Source organism: Arachis ipaensis, chromosome B02 (genome assembly GCF_000816755.2).
Source record: "Arachis ipaensis cultivar K30076 chromosome B02, Araip1.1, whole genome shotgun sequence".
Taxonomy (NCBI): Eukaryota; Viridiplantae; Streptophyta; class Magnoliopsida; order Fabales; family Fabaceae; genus Arachis; species Arachis ipaensis.
The window spans coordinates 40,029,467-40,051,927 of NC_029786.2; the positions used below are offsets into that span (position 1 = coordinate 40,029,467).

The 22,461-nt window shown below is 41.4% G+C and overlaps 1 long non-coding RNA gene across 3 annotated transcripts; it reads left to right on the forward strand.

The window, feature by feature from the left end:
• LOC107627203 lies at positions 18,922 to 21,394 on the forward strand. Of its 3 annotated transcripts, none has more exons than XR_002357378.1 (3): positions 18,922 to 19,482; positions 19,766 to 19,826; positions 21,338 to 21,394. It is a non-coding gene; the product is annotated as an uncharacterized LOC107627203 (long non-coding RNA). The 3 variants fall into 3 exon arrangements; XR_002357379.1 differs by lacking the exon at positions 21,338 to 21,394 and adding an exon at positions 20,224 to 20,261; XR_002357377.1 differs by lacking the exon at positions 21,338 to 21,394 and having other exon boundaries at positions 19,766 to 19,873.

Below are 22,461 nucleotides of genomic sequence, written 5' to 3' on the forward strand. Positions count from 1 at the left end.
GACAGATTATTACTATTTCCATTTGCTGTAAAAGATCAAGCTAAGAGGTGGTTAAATAACCAACCCACAACAAGCATAAAAACATGGAGACAGTTATCAGACAAATTCCTGAATCAATTTTACCCTCCAAAAAGTATGACACAGCTAAAGCTGGACATCCAAGGATTTAAACAAGAGGATCACGAATCCCTTTATAATGCCTGGGAGAGGTACAGAGGGATGCTAAGGAAATGCCCCTCTGAAATATTTTCAGAGTGGGTACAGTTAGACATCTTCTACTATGGGCTTACAGAAAAAGCTCAGATGTCTCTAGACCACTCAGCTGGAGGATCTATACACATGAGAAAGACGATTGAAGAGGCTCAAGAACTCATAGATATAGTTGCTAGAAATCAACATTTGTACTCTAGCAGTGAGTCCTCCATAAAAGAAGAGGCTAGGGTAGTAACTACTAATCCTAATCCTCAAGAAAAGATTGTTGAACTTAATCAGCAATTACTCCTTGTGACAAAATAATTAGCAAAATTTAAAGAGATGCTCCAAGATACTAAAAATGCTAACAAGAATATGGAAGCACAATTGAATTAGACAAGACAACAACTATCTAAACAGATAATAGAAAAATTCCAAGCTGTTCAACTAAGGAGCGGGAAGACATTGAATAAATTAGCTCAAAGTAGCAGAAAGCCAAGAAAGGAACAACTGACAGAGGATGACCAACCCACTGCCCAAAATCCCTCTGAGGATAGCAAGAGCCCAGAGAGGAATAATTCTGGCGTTCAAATGCTAGAAAAGGGTGAAAGATTGGCATTAAACGCCTAGTGGATGCCCACTTCTGGCATTCAAACGCCAGAAAAGGGAGAAAAGTTGGTGTTAAACGCCCATTCCCTGCCCAGTTCTGGCATTCAAATGCCAGAAAAGGGTGGGAAGCTGGCGTTAAATGCCCATCCAGCACCCTATCCTGGCGTTCAAACGTCAATGAGGGATCAGACACCCGCAAGTACTGATCATAACCCCTCTAAGAAGGCTTCTCCAACCACCTTTGTAGGGAATAAACCTGCAGCAACTAAGGTTGAAGAATATAAAGCCAAGATGCCTTATCCTCAAAAACTCTACCAAGTGGAGCAGGATAAACAATTTGCCCGCTTTGCAGACTATCTCAGGACTCTTGAGATAAAGATCTCATTTACAGAGGCACTTGAGCAAATACCCTCTTATGCTAAGTTCATGAAAGAGATCTTAAGTCATAAAAAGGATTGGAGGAAGTATCAACCTAATACCTGCATCCACTATTAGAAAGCTTGGCTTGACTGAAGAAGTCAAACCAACCCGGATATGTCTTCAACTTGCTGATGGCTCCAATAAATATCCATCAGGCATAATTGAGGACATGATTGTCAAGGTTGGGCCATTTGCCTTTCCCACTGACTTTGTAGTGCTGGAAGTGGAGGAGCACAAGAGTACAACTCTCATTCTAGGAAGACCTTTCCTAGTAACTGGACAAACTCTTATTGATGTGCAAAAAGGGGAAGTGACCCTAAGAGTCAATGAGGATGAGTTCAAGTTAAATGCTGTCAAAGCTATGCAGCATCCAGACACATCAAATGACTGCATGAGCACTGATATTATTGACTCTTTGGTGGAAGAGATCAATATGACTGAAAGTCTCGAATCAGAGCTAGAAGACATCTTTAAAGATGTTCAGTCTGATCTAGAGAAATCAGAGGAAATAAAAGAACCTCTGAAAATTCCTCAGGAAGAGGATAAACTTCCTAAACCCGAGCTCAAACCACTACCACCATCCCTGAAATATGCATTTCTGGGAAAAGGTGACACTTTTCCAGTGATCATAAGCTCTGCTTTAAATTCACAGGAAGAGAAAGCACTAATTCAAGTGCTAAGGACACACAAGAAAGCTCTTAGGTGGTCCATAAGTGATCTTAAGGGCATTAGCCCAGCAAGATACATGCACAAGATCCTATTGGAGGATGATGCTAAGCCAGTAGTTCAACCACAGAGGCGGCTAAATCCAGCCATGAAGGAGGTGGTGCAGAAAGAGGTCACTAAGTTACTAGAGGCTGGGATTATTTATCCTATTTCTGATAGCCCCTGGGTAAGCCCTGTCCAAGTTGTACCCAAAAAGGGAGGCATGACAGTGGTTCACAATGAAAAGAATGAACTGGTTCCTACAAGAATAGTTACAGGGTGGCGTATGTGTATTAACTACAGAAGGCTCAATACAGTCACGAGAAAGGATAATTTTCCTTTACCATTCATAGACTAGATGCTAGAGAGACTAGCAGGTCATGACTATTACTGCTTTTTGGATGGCTATTCAGGCTACAACCAAATTGCAGTAGATCCTCAGGATCAAGAGAAAACAGCATCCACATGTCCTTCTAGAGTATTTGCCTACAGAAGGATGCCTTTTGGTTTGTGCAATGCACCTGTGGTGCACGAAATTGTGATCATGAACAATAGCGCCAAAGACTTGGAGCTCTCAAACGTGAATCACACTTTGTCACAATTCCGCACAACTAACCAGCAAGTGCACTGGGTCATCCAAGTAATACCTTACGTGAGTAAGGGTCGATCCCACGGAGACTGTCGGCTTGAAGCAAGCTATGGTCATCTTGTAAATCTCAGTTAGGCAGATTCAAATGGTTATGGAGGATTGATAATAAAACATAAAATAAAGATAGAGATACTTATGTAATTCATTGGTGAGAATTTCAGATAAGCGTATGAAGATGCTTTGTTCCTCCTGAACCTCTACTTTCCCATTGCCTTCTTCCAATCATTCATACTCCCTTCCATGGCAAGCTTTATGCTGGGCATCACCGATGTCAATGGCTACTTCCCGTCCTCTCAGTGAAAATGTTCTACGCACGCTGTCACCGCACAGCTAATGATCTGTCGGTTCTCGATCATGTTGGAATAAGATCCATTGATCCTTTTGCGTCTGTCACATGCCCAACACTCGCGAGTTTGAAGCTCGTCACAGTCATCCCTTCCTAGATCCTACTCAGAATACCACAGACAAGGTTTAGACGTTCCGGAGCTCAGGAATGGCCGCCAATAATTCTAGCCTATATCACGAAGGTTCTAATCTTAGATTAGAAACCCAAGAGATACACATTCAAGCTTGTTTGCATGTAGAATGGAAGTGGTTGTCAGGCACGCATTCATAGGTGAGAATGGTGATGAGTGTCACATAATCATCACATTCATCATGTTCTTGAGTGCGAATGAATATCTTAGAGAAGAAGTAGGCGTGAATTGAATAGAAAAACAGTTGTACTTTGCATTAATTCATGAAGAACAGCAGAGCTCCACACCTTAATCTATGGTGTGTAGAAACTCAACCGTTGAAAATACAAAAGTGATAATGGTGGTCATTGGCTTTGGCCCCAAAGAGGGAACCAGAAGAACCAAGATGAAAATACAATAGTAAAAGGTTCTATTTATAGAGAACTAGTAGCCTAGGGTTTACAGAAATAAGTAATTAATGCAGAAATCTTCTTCTGAGCCCACTTTGTGTGTGCTTGGGCTGAGCATTGAAGCTTTCACATGTAGAGACTTTTCTTGGAGTTAAACGCCAGCTTTTGTGCCAGTTCTGGCGTTTTGACGCTAGAATTCTTAAGCTGACTTGGAACGCCAGTTTGGGCCATCAAATCTTGAGCAAAGTATGGACTATTATATATTGCTGGAAAGCCCAGGATGTCGACTTTCCAACGCAATTAATAGCACACCAATTGGGCTTCTGTAGCTCCAGAAAATCTACTTCGAGTGCAGGGAGGTCAAATCCAATAGCATCTGTAGTCCTTTTTCAGCCTCTGAATAAGATTTTTGCTCAGGTCCCTCAATTTCAGCCAGAAAATACCTGAAATCACAGAAAAACACACAAATTCATAGTAAAGTCTAGAAATGTGATTTTTAAATAAAAACTAATAAAAACATAATAAAAACTAACTAAAACATACTAAAAACAATGCCAAAAAGCGTATAAATTATCCGCTCATCAACGTGCAACCTTTCAGAGGTGCATGCTTTCTATTTTCTCTGATATGGTGGAAAAATTTCTGGAAGTCTTCATGGATGACTTCTCAGTATTTGGAGACTCATTCAGCTCTTGTCTTGACCACTTAGCACTTGTTCTGAAAAGATGCCAAGAGACCAACCTAGTTTTAAACTGGGAAAAATGTCACTTTATGGTGATTGAAGGAATTGTCCTTGGGCATAAAATTTCATACAAGGGAATAGAGGTGGATCAAGCTAAGGTAGAGGTAATTGAAAAATTGCCACCACCTGCCAATGTAAACGCGATCAGAAGCTTTCTGGGACATGTAGGGTTCTACAGGAGGTTTATAAAGGATTTTTCAAAAATTTCAAAACCTCTAAGCAATCTGCTAGCTGTTGACACGCCATTTGTGTTTGACACAGAGTGTCTGCAGGCGTTTGAAACCCTAAAAGCTAAGCTGGTCACAGCACCATCCATCTCTGCATCAGACTGGACATTACTATTCGAACTAATATGTGATGCCAGTGATCATGCCATTGGTGCAGTGTTGGGACAAAGGCATAACAAGCTTCTGCACGTCATTTACTATGCTAGCCATGTTTTAAATGAGGCACAAAAGAATTACACAACAACAGAAAAAGAGTTACTTGCAGTGGTTTATGCCATTGACAAGTTTAGATCCTATTTAGTAGGTTCAAAAGTGATTGTGTATACTGACCATGCTGCTCTTAAATACCTACTCACAAAGCAGGATTCAAAACCCAGGCTCATAAGATGGGTGTTGCTTCTGCAAGGGTTTGATATAGAAATAAGAGACAGAATAGGGACAGAGAACTAGGTAGCTGATCACCTGTCCCGGATAGAGCCAGTAGCAAGGGCGTCCCTCCCTCCTACTGAGATCTCTGAAACCTTTCCGAATGAGCAACTCTTTGCCATTCAGGAGGCACCATGGTTTGCAGACATTGTAAATTATAAAGCTGTGAGGTTCATACCCAATGAGTATAGCAGGGTGCAAAGAAAAAAACTAATTTCTGATGCAAAGTACTACCTATGGGATGAGCCATACCTCTTTAAAAGATGTGCAGACGAAATGATCCACAGATGTGTACCTAGAGAGGAGGCACAGAAGATCCTATGGCATTGCCATGGATCACAGTATGGAGGACATTTCGGAGGTGAGCGAACAGCCACTAAGGTCCTCCAATGTGGCTTCTACTGGCCTACTATCTATAAAGATGCCCGAGAGTTATTGCGTAACCGTGACAGTTGCCAAAGAGTTGGTAACTTGCCTCATGGTTACGCCATGCCTCAACAAGGGATCTTAGAGATTGAGTTGTTTGATGTATGGGGCATTGACTTCATGGGTCCTTTCCCACCATCATACTCAAACACTTACATTCTGGTGGCTGTAGACTACGTATCTAAATGGGTAGAAGCAATTGCCACACCCACTAATGATACTAAGACTGTGCTGAAGTTCCTCCAGAAATATATTTTCAGCAGATTTGGTGTTCCCAGAGTACTAATCAGTGATAGGGGCACTCATTTTTGCAATAAACAGCTTTACTCTGCTATGGTCAGATATGGAATCAGCCACAAAGTGGCAACTCCGTATCATCCACAGATAAATGGGCAGGCTGAAGTCTCTAACAGAGAACTAAAGAGAATCTTGGAACGGACTATGATTGCCCGTAGAAGGGATTGGGCAAAAAGCTTGGATGATGCTCTGTGGGCATACAGAACAGCATTCAGGACTCCTATAGGAACCTCTCCATACCAGCTGGTATATGGCAAGGCCTGTCATCTGCCCGTGGAACTGAAACATAAAGTCTACTAGGCAACCAGATTCCTAAACCTGGATGCTAAGTTAGCTCGAGAGAAAATACCGCTCCAACTGAATGAGCTAGAGGAATTCAGACTCAATGCTTTTGAAAATACAAAAGTTTATAAGGAGAAAGCAAAAAGGTGGCATGACAAGAAACTGTCATCTAGAGTTTTTGAACCAGGACAGAAGGTTCTGTTGTTTAACTCTAGGCTCAAACTATTCCCCGGGAAATTAAAATCCCAGTGGAGGGGACCATATGTGATTAAAGGTGTGTCACCATATTAATACGTTGAGCTTTAGGATTTTGACTCTGATAAAAAGTTCATTGTTAATGGACAGCGAATCAAACATTATCTTGAAAGCAATTTTGAGCAAGAATACTCAAAACTGTGGCTTGAATAAAACTCAGTCAAGGTCCAGCTAAAGACAATAAAGAAGCGCTTGCTGGGAGGCAACCCAGCCATTAGCAAGTTATTTGTTTTAAGTAATACTAGCAGAAGTTTGAAATAAATTCTCTTCAAAGATTAATCATCAAAATTGAAGGAATTCATAGAGTCACAGAAGGACTCAGCGCAAAAAGCAGAGAAAATGAGCTTACTGGCAAGAAAACGCCAGTAAATAGCATTTTGGGCGTTAAACGCCATAATGGGTACCATTCTGGGCGTTTAATGCCAATAAAGGTACCATTTTGGGCGTTAAACGCCATAATGGGTACCATTTTGCGCGTTTAACGCCAGAATTGTAGCATCCTGTACGTTCAAAAAAACGCCCAGTAACAAAGGATTTCTGGCGTTTAACGCCAGCCAGGGTACCTGGCTGGGCGTTAAACGCCCACAATGGCCAACTTATGGGCGTTAAACGCCCAGAATGGATACCATTCTGGGCGTTTAACGCCAGAAAGACAGGGGAAGAGGATTTTGTTTTTCACTTCAAAATTTTTCAAATTTTCATGTTTTGACTCATAATTTTCAGCATAAACATGTTTCAAACTTGCATCATTCATCCTCAATTTTCAAAAATTTTCTAAATCTCTTTTCAAATTTCTTTAAATCCTTCCCAAATCTTCTTAAAAAAAAACTCAAATATCTTTTCAATTTCTTTCCAAATCTTTTCAAACTCATCATATCATCTCTTATTTCTTAGATGCATGACTGTTCTGAGGGTTACCTGAAACTGTAGGCCGATCTCAGATGAGATCTTCTGTACTTGTCGGAGATGACGTGTCCGGCTGGCTGGTGGCGGCCGGAGCTGTTGTATTCGACTTGTTGGACTGGCTTCACTTCTGATCCGTGGTCACCGGAGGGTGGAGGGGTACCTGCAAGAGACTCCGATGCTTAAGTTAGCACGGGTATTAAGCAGGTTTATTGTAGAATCAGAGTATGAGTGATACCTGGGTGCTCCAGTGTATTTATAGTAGTTGTAGAGTGACCTTTCTAGATACGATAAGTTGGTTATCTTATCTTATCTTTATCTTTGATTTGAGGTCAGCTTATCTTTAAGGGAACCGCCTTTATCTCTACAGGCTTGGATTACCTTTGGATTTGGGTCGTGTCCCTCTATTTGGGCCCTTTATTGGGCTTTCCTATCGATTTGGCTGACCTCTTTGAGAAGAGGTCGGATAGCCTGACCTGAAAAGGTCGGTCGCTTTGTTACTGAACATTTCGGGTCAGATAGCTCGACCCAGGATGTGAACAGTGCCCCTGCTCGAGCTCGGTCTTTCTTTTTTGGGGTCGAGTCTTAGACTTCTATCCTTCTCTGGTGGAGCCGAACTCGAGCATTTGTCGACTTCTTTCATTCTATAAAATTTTTTGAATGTGTAACGTTTTCTTCTGAAAGCGCGCGCTTGTGTATTAGCGCTTTGTTCCTGGGAACGTGCGAGGGTTTAATACCTTCATTAATTGGTATTAATTGCCCCGTTTCCTTTGGCTTTATTTTGAATTTCTGCACTCAGAAAACGGTTTCTCTTCTTCATCTTTCTTTGTAACTTCTCCCTTCGTTCTCTCACCTTCTACTTTTCGCCTACATTTTGCCTTTGCGGCGTCATTCAGTGATCCGGCGATTCCGTCTTTCCATCTTCAGCCCTTCTGAGGCTCTGCTTTTTTCCAGATTGGTTCCATTTGCAATTTCTTCTCGTCTTTGTTGCTTTGTCTTTAGTTTTGTGGTGAATTTTTTATTTTTCTTAGAGAAAGTTTGGATCTTTCTTGTCGCGCCTGCTTGCTGAGTGTTCTGAGAGTTTCTTCGCCCTTTCCATGAACCTTTTCGCCTTTCCTGTTGTTTGATGCTTCTAGGGCTTTGCATGTTCTAATGTCGCTTCTGTCTGATACCCAAAAAAACTGCATCTTTACTCACTTAATCGAAGATTGCTCCTTGGTTTTTTGCCCTATTGATAGCTTTTCCTGTCTGCTGCGATATTTGTTTTGGTTTTTGTTTGATTTTGAGAAAAGGTTGCGCCTTTGACGATTTCCGCTTGGCATGATGCTTTTTTGCTGAAAGACTGTAAAAAGATAGTGACTTTTTGTGTTCTGGCTTTCTTTTTCAAAATGTCTGTTATTTGAAATCTTTTCTTGTTTGAGAGATGCTGGGATGTAAGCTGTGGATTTTTCCTGAAACCTTGCTTTGTTACTGCCTCCAAAGGATGCCCCAGGACTTTGGTTTGAGTCTTGGGGTTTTCTTTTTCTGTTTGTTCTTCTATATACTAGTCGAGTTATTTTGCCCCTCGTCCAAGATGTTTTTTGGTAATCCCATCTTCTTTTTTTATTGTAGGATTAGTTGGCCTCATGTCTTCTCGCAATAACATTGTAGAGATGTCTTCTAAAGTTCCCGAGGGGATGTCTGATTGGCTGGACTCCCTTGTCTTGATGTGTGTCTCTGTGGTGGACGCTAATTTTTGTGTAAAGCTGAGGAAACGTCATAGGATTTGTGGTAGCAGCGCCCGAAAGAGGGATTATGAGCTTATAGCGCCCGATTCTGATGAGAGGGTTTGTTTTCCTACTTCGGTCGAGGGGGAGCGTCCCTTTTTCTATGCCTATGAATATTTCTTCAGCCAGTTGGACATTACCTTTCCTTTTACTGCTTTCAAAACCGATTTGTTGTGGTCTTGTAATATTGCCCCATCCCAGCTTCATCCGAATTTCTGGGGTTTTATCAAGATTTTTCAGCTGCTTTGCCAAGAGTTAGGCATAACACCTTCTCAGACTCTTTTTCTCTATCTTTTTGTTTCTGCCAAGCCCGGAGGGTCTTCCAAAAAGAAAGCTTCCTGGGTTTCTTTCAGGTCGGCCCAGGGGCATAAAGTTTTTGGCATGTATGATGAGTCTTTTAAAGATTTTAAGAATTATTTCTTCCGAGTCCGTGTTGTTGAGGGGGCCCGCCCCTTTTTTCTTGATGAAAATGATGAGCCTGCCTTTCCTCTAGAATGGCAAAAGAATGTGAGAGTGTCTCGTTATACCTGGGAGATGCTTGACAAGGTTGAACGAGCTTTTGTAGTTGTTCTTGAAGATTTATGGGGAAAACCACCCCATCTTGATACAAAAAAGTTTTTGAGTGACCCGTCTTTGGTTCGAACTGTTTTAGGTACTGTCCGACTTGTTTATATACTTGCTTTTTAGTTTTACTTCTTCTTTTTGTGATTGTAACCCATTGCTGTGGTTGATTCTGTATTTTTCAGAGATGTCGAAAAACAACGATTCTATGAAGGCCTTCAAGAAAGCAAAGAAGGCTGCAGCTGCTCAAAATATCTGGCCAAGGTGGCGGGAGAGGGATCTTCCCAAGTTCCGGTGAAGCCGCCTGTGCCGAGTTCTCCTGGCCCGAGGAGGGTAATTCCCACTCCTAGGGTTCTCCTGGCCGAGCCTCCGCAGTCTTCCGCTGCTACTTTTGGTGCTCCTCCCAACAAGAAACAAAAAACAATTGAGCCTTTCAACCTTGATGGCCCTGATTTTGACGTGGTCGAGTTTGTAGATTAGCAGATCGGTCCATACGGTGTCCTTCCTATGGATGATGTATCACTTCTTTGTCATTTGGACTTTATAACTCGGAGTAGTGTAAAAATGACACATATGGGAGCTTCCTTGTACCGAACGGCTCAAAATCTTCCTCTCCATGCCACCAAAACCTTCATGGAGGAGGCAAAACAGGAATTCGATCGGATTAAGGGCTTGAAAGAGGAGCTTGAGGTGAAAGTAGCCAAACTGGAGAAGGATCTGGAGAACGAAAAGGCTAGCTCTCTTGCTCTGGCGGCTTCTGTGAGATTGGTCGAGGACACTGCGTTGAGGCATAAAGATAGTTATGTCACATCTTATCGGGAGGTGATACGTCTGAGGGAGGAGTTGGAGTCTGCCCGAGTTGACTATTCCAAGCTCTAAGGTCACCTTGTCGGTAGTGTAAACGCTGCTTATGATAATTTGAAGGAGCAGGTTCAAGTTCTTGCTCTTGAGGTTGATCTTACTCTTTTTAGCTTGGACAATATTGTGAGGGATGGTAAGATTGTCCCCGACGACCAAGATGATGATGATGTCGAACCTTCCTCTGCGCCTGCTGCTAAAGTGTCGACCTCTATTGTTCCTCCTGCTGGGATTGCTCGTCCAGAATTAGATCCAAATTGTCAAATTCTGAATAGGGACGATGGTATGGTGGATGCAGTGCCTCTCCAAGCTCGCCCTCCTTCACCCCAGACTGATGCTACCGAGAAGGCTCCCAATCTTAACTAATTTTTCTTGGATGTTTGTGTAGATAGCCCGACTTGTGGACTTTTTTAAACTCTTTATTCTGTAATTTGAATATTCTGCTGACTGTTGATACTCCTTTTGGTTGCTTGTTTAGCAACTTTTTATTTTGAAAAAAAAAAAACAACAAGTAGCTTTCAAGCTTTGGGCCTGATCTTGAAGCTTGTTTATAATATTGCATTTTATATCATGCTTGTTTGCACTTGTTTTTGGCACCTTTCTGGGTTTTGAGAATGCCGAAGCCTTGCTGCTCGGCCTCTTTGGATTGCTTTGTACTTATTGCTTGTAGCTTGGATCCTTTGCGGATGTGTGGATCCAACTCGTGTTTCGGTTTTCTAGCTCTTACTTGTATTTATTTCTGGCCATCCATAACCGATTTCTTTACATTGGTCCTCTTTCCAGTTATTTGTAGTCCTCTTTTTTGGACCTTTGTCAGGTCTCTTTCAGAGACTACTTTTATAACTTGTCTGTTGTAGGAGACCGACTTCTTTGTGTCGTCCTTTTCTAAGTTATTTTTGTAATCCTCTTTTTTGGACCTTTGTCAGGTCTCTTTCAGGGATTACTTTTATAACTTGTTTGTTGTAGGAGACCGACTTCTTTATGTCGATCTCTTCTAAGTTATTTTGTAAGCCTCTTTCTTGGACCTTTGTCAGGTCTCTTTCAGGGATTACTTTTATAACTTGTTTGTTGTAGGAGACCTACTTCTTTATGTCGATCTCTTCTAAGTTATTTTGTAATCCTCTTTCTTGGACCTTTGTCAGGTCTCTTTCAGGGATTACTTTTATAACTTGTTTTTCGTAGAAGACCGACTTCTTTATGTCGATCTCTTCTAAGTTATAGCAATTTCTCTTTTATAGGGTTGGCCAGACCTCTTTCCAAAGATTTTGCTGATAACTTGGGTTGACTTGGTCCGACTTCTTAACGTCGGCCAGTTTTTAAGTTATTATTTAGCAATCTATAAGACCTCGTCAGGTTCTTTTTCTGGATCACTTTCGATAACTTCTTGCATTATTCTGTGTTCATCTTGCCGATTTGTAGAAGGTGGTTTCTATCTTTATTTGGTCGACCTTTAGATGAATCGCGTTTTCATCTCTATTGGTCTTTACCATGATCGTGCAGTGAATCTGTTTTTCACTTTTCTGCCGATCTGTTGCTTTATAATCGGACGATGAATGCTTCAGATTAATGCGTTTTGAGAATTTGTAGAATATCTAAAATATATTTTATTTAAAAGAGAGTGCAAATATATACATGTGGGAGTTTTTCATCCCTGTAAGTTGGATAGTTTGTAGGTCCTAGCTTGGTACCTCATTAAAAAACCATTTCAGGAAAAAGAGTGTACCTTATCCCAAGATCCTTTATCATTCCTAACTATAGTACCTTCTTAGGTTGCAGGTGTGCCACGATCTGGGAAGCTCACTTCCATCGAGTTCGGACAGTCTGTAGTAGCCCTTCCCAAGTACTTCTATGACTCGGTAGGGTCCTTTCCAGTTTGCTGCCAGCTTTCCTTCTCCAGGTCGAGTTGTTCCGATATCATTTCGGATTAGAGTGAGGTCATTTTCTGCGAAACCTCGCGGCACTATCTTTTGATTATATCTCGAAGCCATTCGACGTTTTAATGCTTCTTCCCTGATCTGAGATCTTTCCTGGACTTCCGGGAGTAGGTCGAGTTCTTCCCTTTACAGTTGGGAGTTGGCTTCTTCATTGTAGTGCACTACTCTAGGCGACCCTTCCTCAATTTCTACTGGGATCATTGCCTCCATTCCGTATGCTAGTCGGAAGGGTGATTCCTTTGTGGTGGAATATGGCATTGTCCGATATGCCCATAGGACTTGTGGGAGTTTCTCAGCCCAAGCTCCTTTGGCATCCTGCAATCTCCATTTTAACCCGGCCAATATGACTTTGTTGGTAGCTTCAGCTTGTCCATTGGCTTGGGGATGTTCGATGGAGGTGAATTGGTGCTTTATGTTCAAATCGGCTGCTAATTTTCTAAAGCCTGCATCTGTGAATTGGGTGCCATTGTCTGTGGTGATGGAGTATGGGACCCCGAACCTTGTGACAATGTTTCTATATAGGAATTTTTGACTTCTTTGAGCAGTGGCAATGGCTAGGGGCTCTGCCTCAATCCATTTTATGAAATAGTCTACTCCGACTATGAGGAATTTGACTTGTCCTGATCCCTGGGGAAAGGGTCCAAGAAGATTGAGTCCCCATTTTGCAAATGGCCAAGGCGAAGTTACGCTGATGAGCTCTTCTGGCGGGGCGATGTGAAAGTTGGCATGTTTCTGGCATGGAGAACATGTCTTTACAAATTCTGTAGCTTCTTTTTATAGAGTTGGCCAGTAAAATCCCATCCGAAGTACCTTTTTGGTGAGAGCTTGTGCCCCGAGATGATTGCCACAAATGACGTTGTATACTTCCCCTAAAACTTTCCTTGTGTTAGAGGTTGGCACACATTTTAACAATGGTATTGAAATCCCTCTTTTGTATAGGGTATTGTTTATGATGGTGTAGTATTGTGCCTCTCGCTTTAATCTCTTTGCCTCATTTTCATCTGTGGGGAGTGTTTCTGTTTTGAGATAATTAATTATGGGGTTCATCCATCCTTGGTTCTGACCTGTTATGGCTAGGACTTTTTCTACTTCTGAGATTGACGGGTCTTGTAGCATTTCCTGGATGAGGCTTCTATTGTTGCCCCCTGGTTTGGTGCTGGCTAGCTTTGAGAGTGCATCAGCTCGGGCATTTTGTTCGTGGGGTATGTGGCGGATCTTATATTCCCCGAGTTGTCTGAGCTGTTCCTTGGTTTTATCCAAATACTTTTTCATGGTGGGATCTTTGGCTTGATGGCTCCCTGTTATTTGTGAGGTGACTACTTGTGAATCGCTGAAGATGTTGAGTTTTTGAGCTCCAACCTCCTTAGCCAGCTTCAAACCAGCTAGTAACGCTTCATATTCTGCCTGGTTGTTTGAGGCCGGGAACCCAAATTTGAGGGAAAGCTCAACTTGGGTTCCTTTGTTGCTTTCTATTATCAGACCTGCGCCGCTTCCAGTCTTATTCGTGGACCCGTCCACGTAGAGATTCCACTCTGTGGGAGTTTCCAGGGTATCTGTGAATTCTGCAATGAAGTCGGCCAAGTACTGCGATTTGATGGATGTCCGAGCTTCATATTAGAGGTCAAACTCGGATAACTCGACTGCCCATTGTAAAATTCTGCCTGCTAAATCTGTTTTCTGCAATATCCCTTTTATGGGCTGGTCGGTTCGAACCTTAATGGTGTGAGCCTGGAAGTATGGGCGAAGTCGTCGAGATGTCAGTATGAGAGCATAGACAAACTTTTCTATTTTTTGGTAGTTCAACTCGGATCCCTGTAGCGCTTTACTAATGAAGTATACAAGTTGTTGCTCTTTGTCGTCCTCTCGAACTAGTGCTGAGGCTACTGCCCGACTTTCTACCGCAAGGTACAATATGAGTGGTTCTTCCTTTCGTGGTCGAGTTAGGATAGGTGGTCGTCCCAGGAAACTTTTGAAATCTTGGAAGGCTTGCTCGCATTCCATTGTCCATTCGAAGTTCTTTCCTTTCCTTAGAGTGGCATAGAAAGGAAGGGATCTTATTGCTGATCCCGCTAGGAACCTGGACAAGGTTGCCAACCTCCCGTTGAGTTGTTGTACTTCTTTGAGACAAGTTGGGCTCTTCATGTTGAGTATGGCCTGGCAGTTATCCGGATTTGCCTCAATTCCTCTTTGTGTGAGCATAAAACCCAAGAACTTTCCTACTTCTACTGCAAAAGTGCATTTTGCGGGATTGAGGCGCATGTCATGCTTCCTTATGGTGTCAAATACTTGGGCCAGGTCGGACAATAATGTCTCTTCACTTTGTGTCTTTATTAACATGTCGTCCAGGTAGAGTTTCCTGATTTTTCCGATATGATCTAAAAAGACTTTATTCATTAGCCTTTGATACGTAGCTCCCGCATTCTTGATACCGAAAGGCATTACAATGTAGCAGTAATTTGCTTTTGGCATAAAAAACGAGGTCTTTTCTTGATCTGGTGGATACATGGGGATTTGGTTGTATCCGGAATATGCATCCATAAACGAGAGGTATCTATATTCGGATGAAGCATCTACCAGAGCGTCGATACTTGGGAGTAGGTAAGGATCTTTTGGGCAGGCTTTGTTGAGATCGGTGTAGTCGGTGCACATTCGCCATTTCCCATTTGATTTTTTCACCAAGACGACGTTAGCTAGCCATAGTGGGTACTTGACTTCATTTATGAATCCTGCCTCCAGTAGTGCTTATACCTGTTCTTCCACAGCTTGGGATCGTTCTGGCCCAAGTTTTCTTTGTCTCTGCTGTACCAGCCGAGATCCTGGATAGACCACCAACTTGTGACTCATTAGCTTGGGGTCTATGCCTGGCATGTTTGCAGCTTTCTATGCGAAGAGATCGACATTATCTCGTAAGAACTATACTAGTAATTCTTTTGTGTCTCCCTTCAGGATCGTGCCAATATTAGTTGTTTTGTCCAAGGTATCCCTGATCTGAACTTTCTCTATTTCTCCTTTGGGTTGTGGACGGAGTTCTTCTCGTCTCTGAACTCCACAGAGCTCAATTGTATGGAACTCTTCTCCTCTGCCTCTGAAGTTTAGACTTTCGTTATAACAGCGGCGTGCCATCTTTTGATCTGCTTTTATTGTAGCTATCCCTTCTGTAGTTGGTAATTTCATGCATAGATGTGGAGTTGAGACTATTGCGCCGAGTTGATTTAGTGTTGTCCGACCTATTAGGGCATTTTAGGCTGAACTCACGTCGACCACGATGTAGTCTATCTTGAGTGTTCTGGATTGGTTCCCTTTTCTGAAGGTTGTATGTAGTGACACGTATCCCAACGGTTGTACTGGGGTATCTCCCAATCTGAAAAGGTTGTTAGGGTATGCTCTAAGCTCCTTTTCTTCTAAGCCGAGCTTGTCGAAGGCAGTTTTGAATAAGATGTCGGTAGAGCTCCCTTGGTCTATTAATGTGCGGTGGAGATTGGCGTTTGCCAGTATGATGGTGATGACCATAGGGTCGTCATGTCCTGAGATGATGCCAGATGCATCCTCTTTGGTGAATGTGATTGCAGGGATGTCGGGAGCTTCCTCCTTTCCTTTAACATGAAATACTTTTTTGAGATATCTTTTGCGGGATGATTTGGAGGTTCCTCCTCCTGCGAATCCTCCGTGTATCATATGGACATGTCTTTCTGGCGTACGAGGTGATCGCTTGTTTCGTCTGACATCTTCATCCCTTCTTCTCTTTCTTTGATCATCATCTCGGGTGGCCAGAAACCAATCTTGTTTTCCTTTTCTTACTAATTTTTCTATGATGTTTTTAAGTCGAAGTATTCGTTGGTGGAATGCCCTCAGACTCGGTGATATTCGCAGTATTCATTCCGATTTTCTCCTCCTCTTTTACCTTTGAGTGGTCGAGCTGGGGGTTTCTTTTCCGTATGGCAGACTTCTTTGTAGACATCTACCAGGGATACCCTAAGAGGGGTGTAATTATGATATTTTTTAATTTTCTCCCCTTTTTGATCTTCCTTCTTTTTGGATTCTTTATCTTTGTCTCAGTAGGAGAATCCGGATTTTGAGGTTTCTCCCAACCGAGAATTTTCTTCTATGTTGATATATTTTTCTGTTCGCTCCTGCACCTCATCCAGAGATGTGGGATATTTCTTCGATATAGATTGGCTGAAAGGTCCCTCTCGTAGGCCATTGATGAGGCCCATGATGGCGGCCTCTATTGGCAAGCTTTGTATGTCTAGGCACATTTTGTTGAATCTCTCCATGTAGTTGCGAAGACTTTGCCGATCTTCTTGCCTGATTCCTAGTAGACTGGAGGCGTGTTTGGCCTTATCTTTTTGGATGGAGAATCTGGCTAGAAATTTTTTGGCTAGGTCATCAAAGCCTGAGATGGACTTGGGAGGTAAGTTATCGAACCATCTAATTGCTGTCTTCGTGAGGGTCGTTGGAAAAGCTTTGCAGTGAACAGCGTCCGAGGCGTCGGTGAGGTACATTCTGCTTCTGAAGTTGCTGAGGTGATGGTTGGGATCTGTAGTGCCATCATACAGAGTCATGTCTGGGAGTTTGAAGTCCTTAGGGATTTTAGTTTTCATGATGTTCCTAGTGAATGGATCTTGATCTTTGCGTGAATTATCCTCAGGGGTGGTCCGGGTAGCCTTTGCTTTGAGATCGGCTTCAAGTTGCAGGAGTTTATCTTCCAATTCTTGACGTCGCCTTACCTCTCTTTGTAGATCTTTCCCAACTTCTCGTTGATGCTGGCTTTCTTTTTCAAGTTGCTTTAGACGATCTTTAAATGCTTCTATTACTCCCAGATGTGATGAGTTTTTGTCGCCGTTAGATTCTGGAGTATCTTTTGGTGTAGCGTCTGCATTTTTGTGCGGCGTTCTGTCCTCTAGATTTGAATCATGGTCGTCCGCCATGATGATGGGATGACTTCCAGGCTTCCCGGCAACGGCGGCAATGTTCTGAGGCTTACCTGAAACTGTAGGCCGATCTCGGACGAGATCTTCTGTACTGGTCAGAGATGACGTGTCCGGCTAGCTGGTGGCGGCCGGAGCTGTTGTGTCTGACTTGTTGGACTGGCTTCACTTTTGATCCGTGGTCACCGGAGGGTGGGGGGTACCTGCAAGAGACTCCAATGCTTAAGTTAGCATGGGTATTAAGCAGGCTTATTGTAGAATCAGAGTATGAGTTATACCTGGGTGCTCCAGTGTATTTATAGTGGTTGTAGAGTGACCTTTCTAGATAAGATAAGTTGGTTATCTTATCTTATCTTTATCTTTAAGTTGAGGTCAGCTTATCTTCAAGGGAACCACCTTTATCTCTAAAAGCTTGGATTACCTTTGGATTTGGGTCGTGTTCCTCTATTTGGGCCCTTTATTAGGCTTTCCTGTCGATTTGGCCGACCTCTTTGAGAAGAAGTCAGATAGCCTGACCTGAAGAGGTCGGTTGCTTTGTTACTGAACATCTCGGGTCGGATAGATCGACCCAGGATGTGAACAATGACCAAACTTTCAGATTTAACCTCTGTTCATACCCTGGGTCGAGTTATCCGACCCGGGATGATTGGCGACAAAACGACCGACCTCTTCAGGTCAGACTATCCGACCTCTTCCTAAAAGAGCTCGGCCAAATCGATAGGAAAGCACAAAAAAGGGCCCAACTCAAGGAATACGACCCAGATCCAAAGGCAGCCCAAGCCTACAGAGATAAGGGCAGTTCCATTGAAGATAAGCTGACCTCGCACTACAAGAAAAAAGGCCTTTCGGCACACATTTTTCTTGCCACGCTTTTAAAGCGTGCCGAAAAGTGGTCTATGGCCACGCTTTTACAAGGGTGGCCACTGATTTGTGATTTGGCCACGCTTTTTTTTGCCACGCTTGAAAAGCGTGGCCATAGAAGAAAATCGGCACGCTTTTACGAGGGTGCCCACTTACTTGAAATTTGGCCACGCTTTTTTACTGCTACGCTTGAAAAGCGTGGCGATAGAGGGAAATCGGCACGCTTTTACAGTGGGTGGCCACTGATTAAAAATTTGGCCACCAGTTTTTTTGCCACGCTTAAAAAGCGTGGCCATAGAAAGAAATCGATACGCTTTATAAGCGTGGGTATAGTGTGTTTATTTTGGCACCGTAAAAAAATGTCCCGATAGAGTTCCCTCCCCTAAAATTTAGTTTCCCACTTATTTTTTTTCACACGAAAACTTTTTTTCCTAAGTTTTTAAATTTTAACCCTAAATGATAACTTTTCAAATTTTCACACTTAACTTATTTTTAATTCTAAATTTTAAGATGACTTGTGATTTTATTTTTTTCACTATTTAATATTTTTTTCTTCTTTTTCCAGTATCTTTTTTTTCATTACAAAATGTGTATTTTTTTATAATTTATTTATTTTTAAATCACATAACTTTGTTAGAGTACACCTAATTCTTATGTTACCAAATTATACTTAACAAAATTAGTTTAAGATAATTTGATCAATTTCGTTTATTTTTAAATCACATAACTTTGTTAGAGTACACCTAATTCTTATGTTACCAAATTATACTTAACAAAATTAGTTTAAGATAATTTGATTAATTTTACAGTTTGTACATTGTATTAATAATTAGTTATTTAATATTCTTAAAAAATATAACAAATTATAATTTAGAATAAAAAATATTTAATGTAAACTCAATATTCATATTTAAACTAAATTTGATATCAAAGTATAAATTAAAACTTTAAATGTTATCATTTGAATTTCTTGGTTTCTTTGGTTTTGATAAAAGTTAGAACAGAGTTAAAAGAATTCCCTTTCAAACCCTAAAATCTTTTTAACCTTAAAATTCCCTTTCAAACCCTATTACGCCGTCACTTCATCTTCACTCTCGAACCCAGCAGCTTCCTTCGGCGTCAATCGTCATCTTCATCACTGGAACCCAGCCTCATCTTCAGCTTCTGGAACCTAGCCTTCTGGAATCCAACCCTTCATCGCACCCAGAAAACCCTAACCTCCATCACACCGCCATCTATCTCACTGGTTTGTCGTTGTGTTAGCCAGCTCGCCATTCCTCTTGCTGTCCTTCTCGCGGTTCTGGTCGTCGTGCTGCTCGCCTCTCTCTGTTGTGGTTCTGCTCGCCTCTCCCTGCTCGCCTCATCCCCTCCACCGTTGCAGTCCCTGTCTCACCCATTCCTTCCCTCGCAGTCACACCGGCCGTCGCCCGTAGTCCTACGCGGAACTCACCCGTCACTCGAAGTCGCACTCCGAAGCCGTCGCCCGTTGTCCTCCTCGGAACTCACCCGTCGCCCGTCGTCCTCCGTGGATCTTGCAGCCGCTATCGTCCTCCGCGGTACAATGCAATAAACAGTTGTATTCCTCTACATCCTTCACCCAGCTCTCTGAAACTCTGCATCTATTTTTCTTATTTGCAGTTAGTTGTTGAACTTCTACCTTTTTTTTACTTTTAATTATTTGTTCTAATTTTTTTGGATCTAATTATTTGTTCTTGGTTGTTATTATTTTTTTATTCTGATTTCTTTGTTATGATTATTTGTTGCCGGTTCTAATTTTTTGTTTTGGGTTTTGCTTGTTTTGAATGTTGTTTCTGAACCGATTTCTTATTCTGAATTTTGGTTCTGATTTGGTAATGCAGGACAACAGCATTAATGTTGGCATTCAGTGAACATCTTCGAGATAACTATAGTCTTGCTACTGTAAGTGTAATAAAATTTTGGCATTCAAGTCATTATTTGATCTTGTAGATTGTTTTGTACACAGTCATACATGGTTTCTTTGTTTGTTTTCTATGTGGGACATTTGTTTTTTAAAGAATTATCCTCAAATTATGATTAGGACAAGACATTGATCTATACAACAAAGAAATAGTAAAACTTGTTGTGTTTCAACTCACACCAACCAGGACCTGGTAATGTTTTGAGCATGGTATAAAGCAAAAGTGTTTAAGCTTAAGCTTAACTAATTATTAGAAGGCATTATTAGACCCTGGTTCCTACAGTATTCTTTCATTGAAAGCTATATATTATCATTGGTTTGTTGAGTTTTTTTAATTTGTTTGATGTCATTTCTGAGTTCTTGTTTTTGCTTTGTCAGATATTTAAAAAATTTTCCTTTCTTGAATCTTCAAAACATGGACCCTAATGTTCCATTAGAGTGAGTGAAAAGCTAGGAATCAATTTTTGACCTCTCAAAACCCAAGGTTACATGTTGCAGAATTATGCAGTTTCGGGCATCACATTGTGAACAAAACTGGGAGCAATCTAGCCACTCAAAATGAGTAAAATTATTTTTTTATGAAACCTTGATATGTCTAGATTGTTCCCCTAAAATTTCATAATTTTTCGATGTGTGGTTTGGGAGATATGATTTTTAGAAAATGGTCATTTTCTGCAGAAAGAATGCTGTCTGAATTCTGGAACAGCAACTTCAAAACCACATATCTCAATACTCTGAAATTCTTTGTAGGTGAAATCAAAGAGAGATGAAATATTAGGATGTCTAGTATTTTATGTCCAAATTTTAGGACAATTCGAGTTTTGTAGAGAAAGTTGTGCCTTCTGGAAGCAGGGCTGTTCACTGTTGTGACAACTCCCTTTTCTTAAAACAAAATCATATTTCGAGAGGCATAACTTTTTCTAGAGAAGTGAAAATTCTCTGGGACTTGAACTGGGTGAAAGATGGGTAAGTCTAGTTCAACCACATCAAAATTTGGGAGAATCCAACCAAAGATGGATTTTATATGATTTTTCTAAATTGGTTACTGCTTGCTGTTTTTCTGAAGTGTACTAAATCAGTAGCCGATTTTTAAAATATTTGTTCCAATTTATTTTTGTTCATGAATGTCAATCATAATTGTTTTATTACATTGATTTTCCTGGCTGCTATGATGCCCTGCTTAGACCCTCTGGGTGTCCTCTCCTTTGGTTGGAACTTCGGAAACACACCCGTGATTTTTGGCTCGGCAATTCTTGGATTCTTGCTTCAGTGGTTTGGTGCTTTAGTATTAGGGTAAGTGAATGTTCTATTGATTAGTGATGAGCTCTTGCTGTGCTTCTGCTTAATTTATAAACAAGAAAATTAGATGATTATTGAATGTTTTCTGCTGTTTTATTGAATTGATTAGTGGTTAGCTCTTGCTTTTTATTGGATGATTTCTGCTGTTTTCTGCTGTTTTAACTAATGTGCTAAAGCATCTGCATTTTATTAGAAAATAGAAAAATAGCAAATTAGAGATTAGAGATGTTGAGGTTGATAGTGAGGCCACTCAGTTTTTAGTTTTGGAATTTGAACTTGAGATTTATTTTGTATTTGAGTATTAGTTTTTTAATGTATAAAATAATTATTGCAAAAATTATGTCACTAATTATTGTTTGATTTATTTTGTACTAAAAATTGCATACTATATTTGTAGGTTTGGTAATAAAAAAGGATTGGAAATTTATATTTTGCAGTGATGAAGGTAAAAATAAGAAAAATAATTTTTTTTAATTTTATAAGGCTATTGCCACGTTTTTAAAGCGTGGTCGTATCACTGGCTATTGCCACGCTTTAAAAAGTGTAGCCATATCTTCTCCTATTGGCACGCTTTTAAAGAGTACCCAAAACTAACATTTTGGGACGTTTTAAAAGCGTGGCGATATGTACACTTTTCGGTACGCTTTTTAAGCGTACCTACAGGTTAAGATCTATGGCCACGCTTTTTAAGCGTGGCAAGAGATGAAAGCGTGCCAACAAAAAAAGTGTGCCGATAGATCCACAAAAGCGTGGTGATAGAGCAACCGGCACGCTAGCAGATGTGACCCTTTCAAAAGCGTGCCGATAGCTCAAAAAGCGTGGCGAAAAGCTATCGGTACGCTTTTTTGCACTTTTTGGTACGCTTTTAAAGCGTGGCAGAAAGCTTATTTTCTTGTAGTGTCGCCAAAAGATAAAGATAAGATAAGATAACTAACTTATCTTATCTAAGAAGGTCATTCCACACTATTATAAATACACTAGAGCACCCATGTATAACTCATACTCTGATTCTACAAAAAACCTGCTTAATACCCTTGCTAACTTAAGCATCGGAGTCCCTTGCAGGTACCCCCCACCCTTCGATGACAGAGGATCAGCAGCGCTATCAGTTCGAGAAATCGGACGCACCAGCTCCGGCCGCCATCCGCCAGCCAGACACATCAACTCCGACCAGTACAGAAGATCTCGTCCGAGATCGACCTACAATTTCAGGTAACCCTCGGAACATTGGCGCCGTTGTTGGGGAACCTGGAAGTCATCCCATAACCATGGCGGATGACCATAACAACGACCATGACTCAGATCTAGAGGATAGAA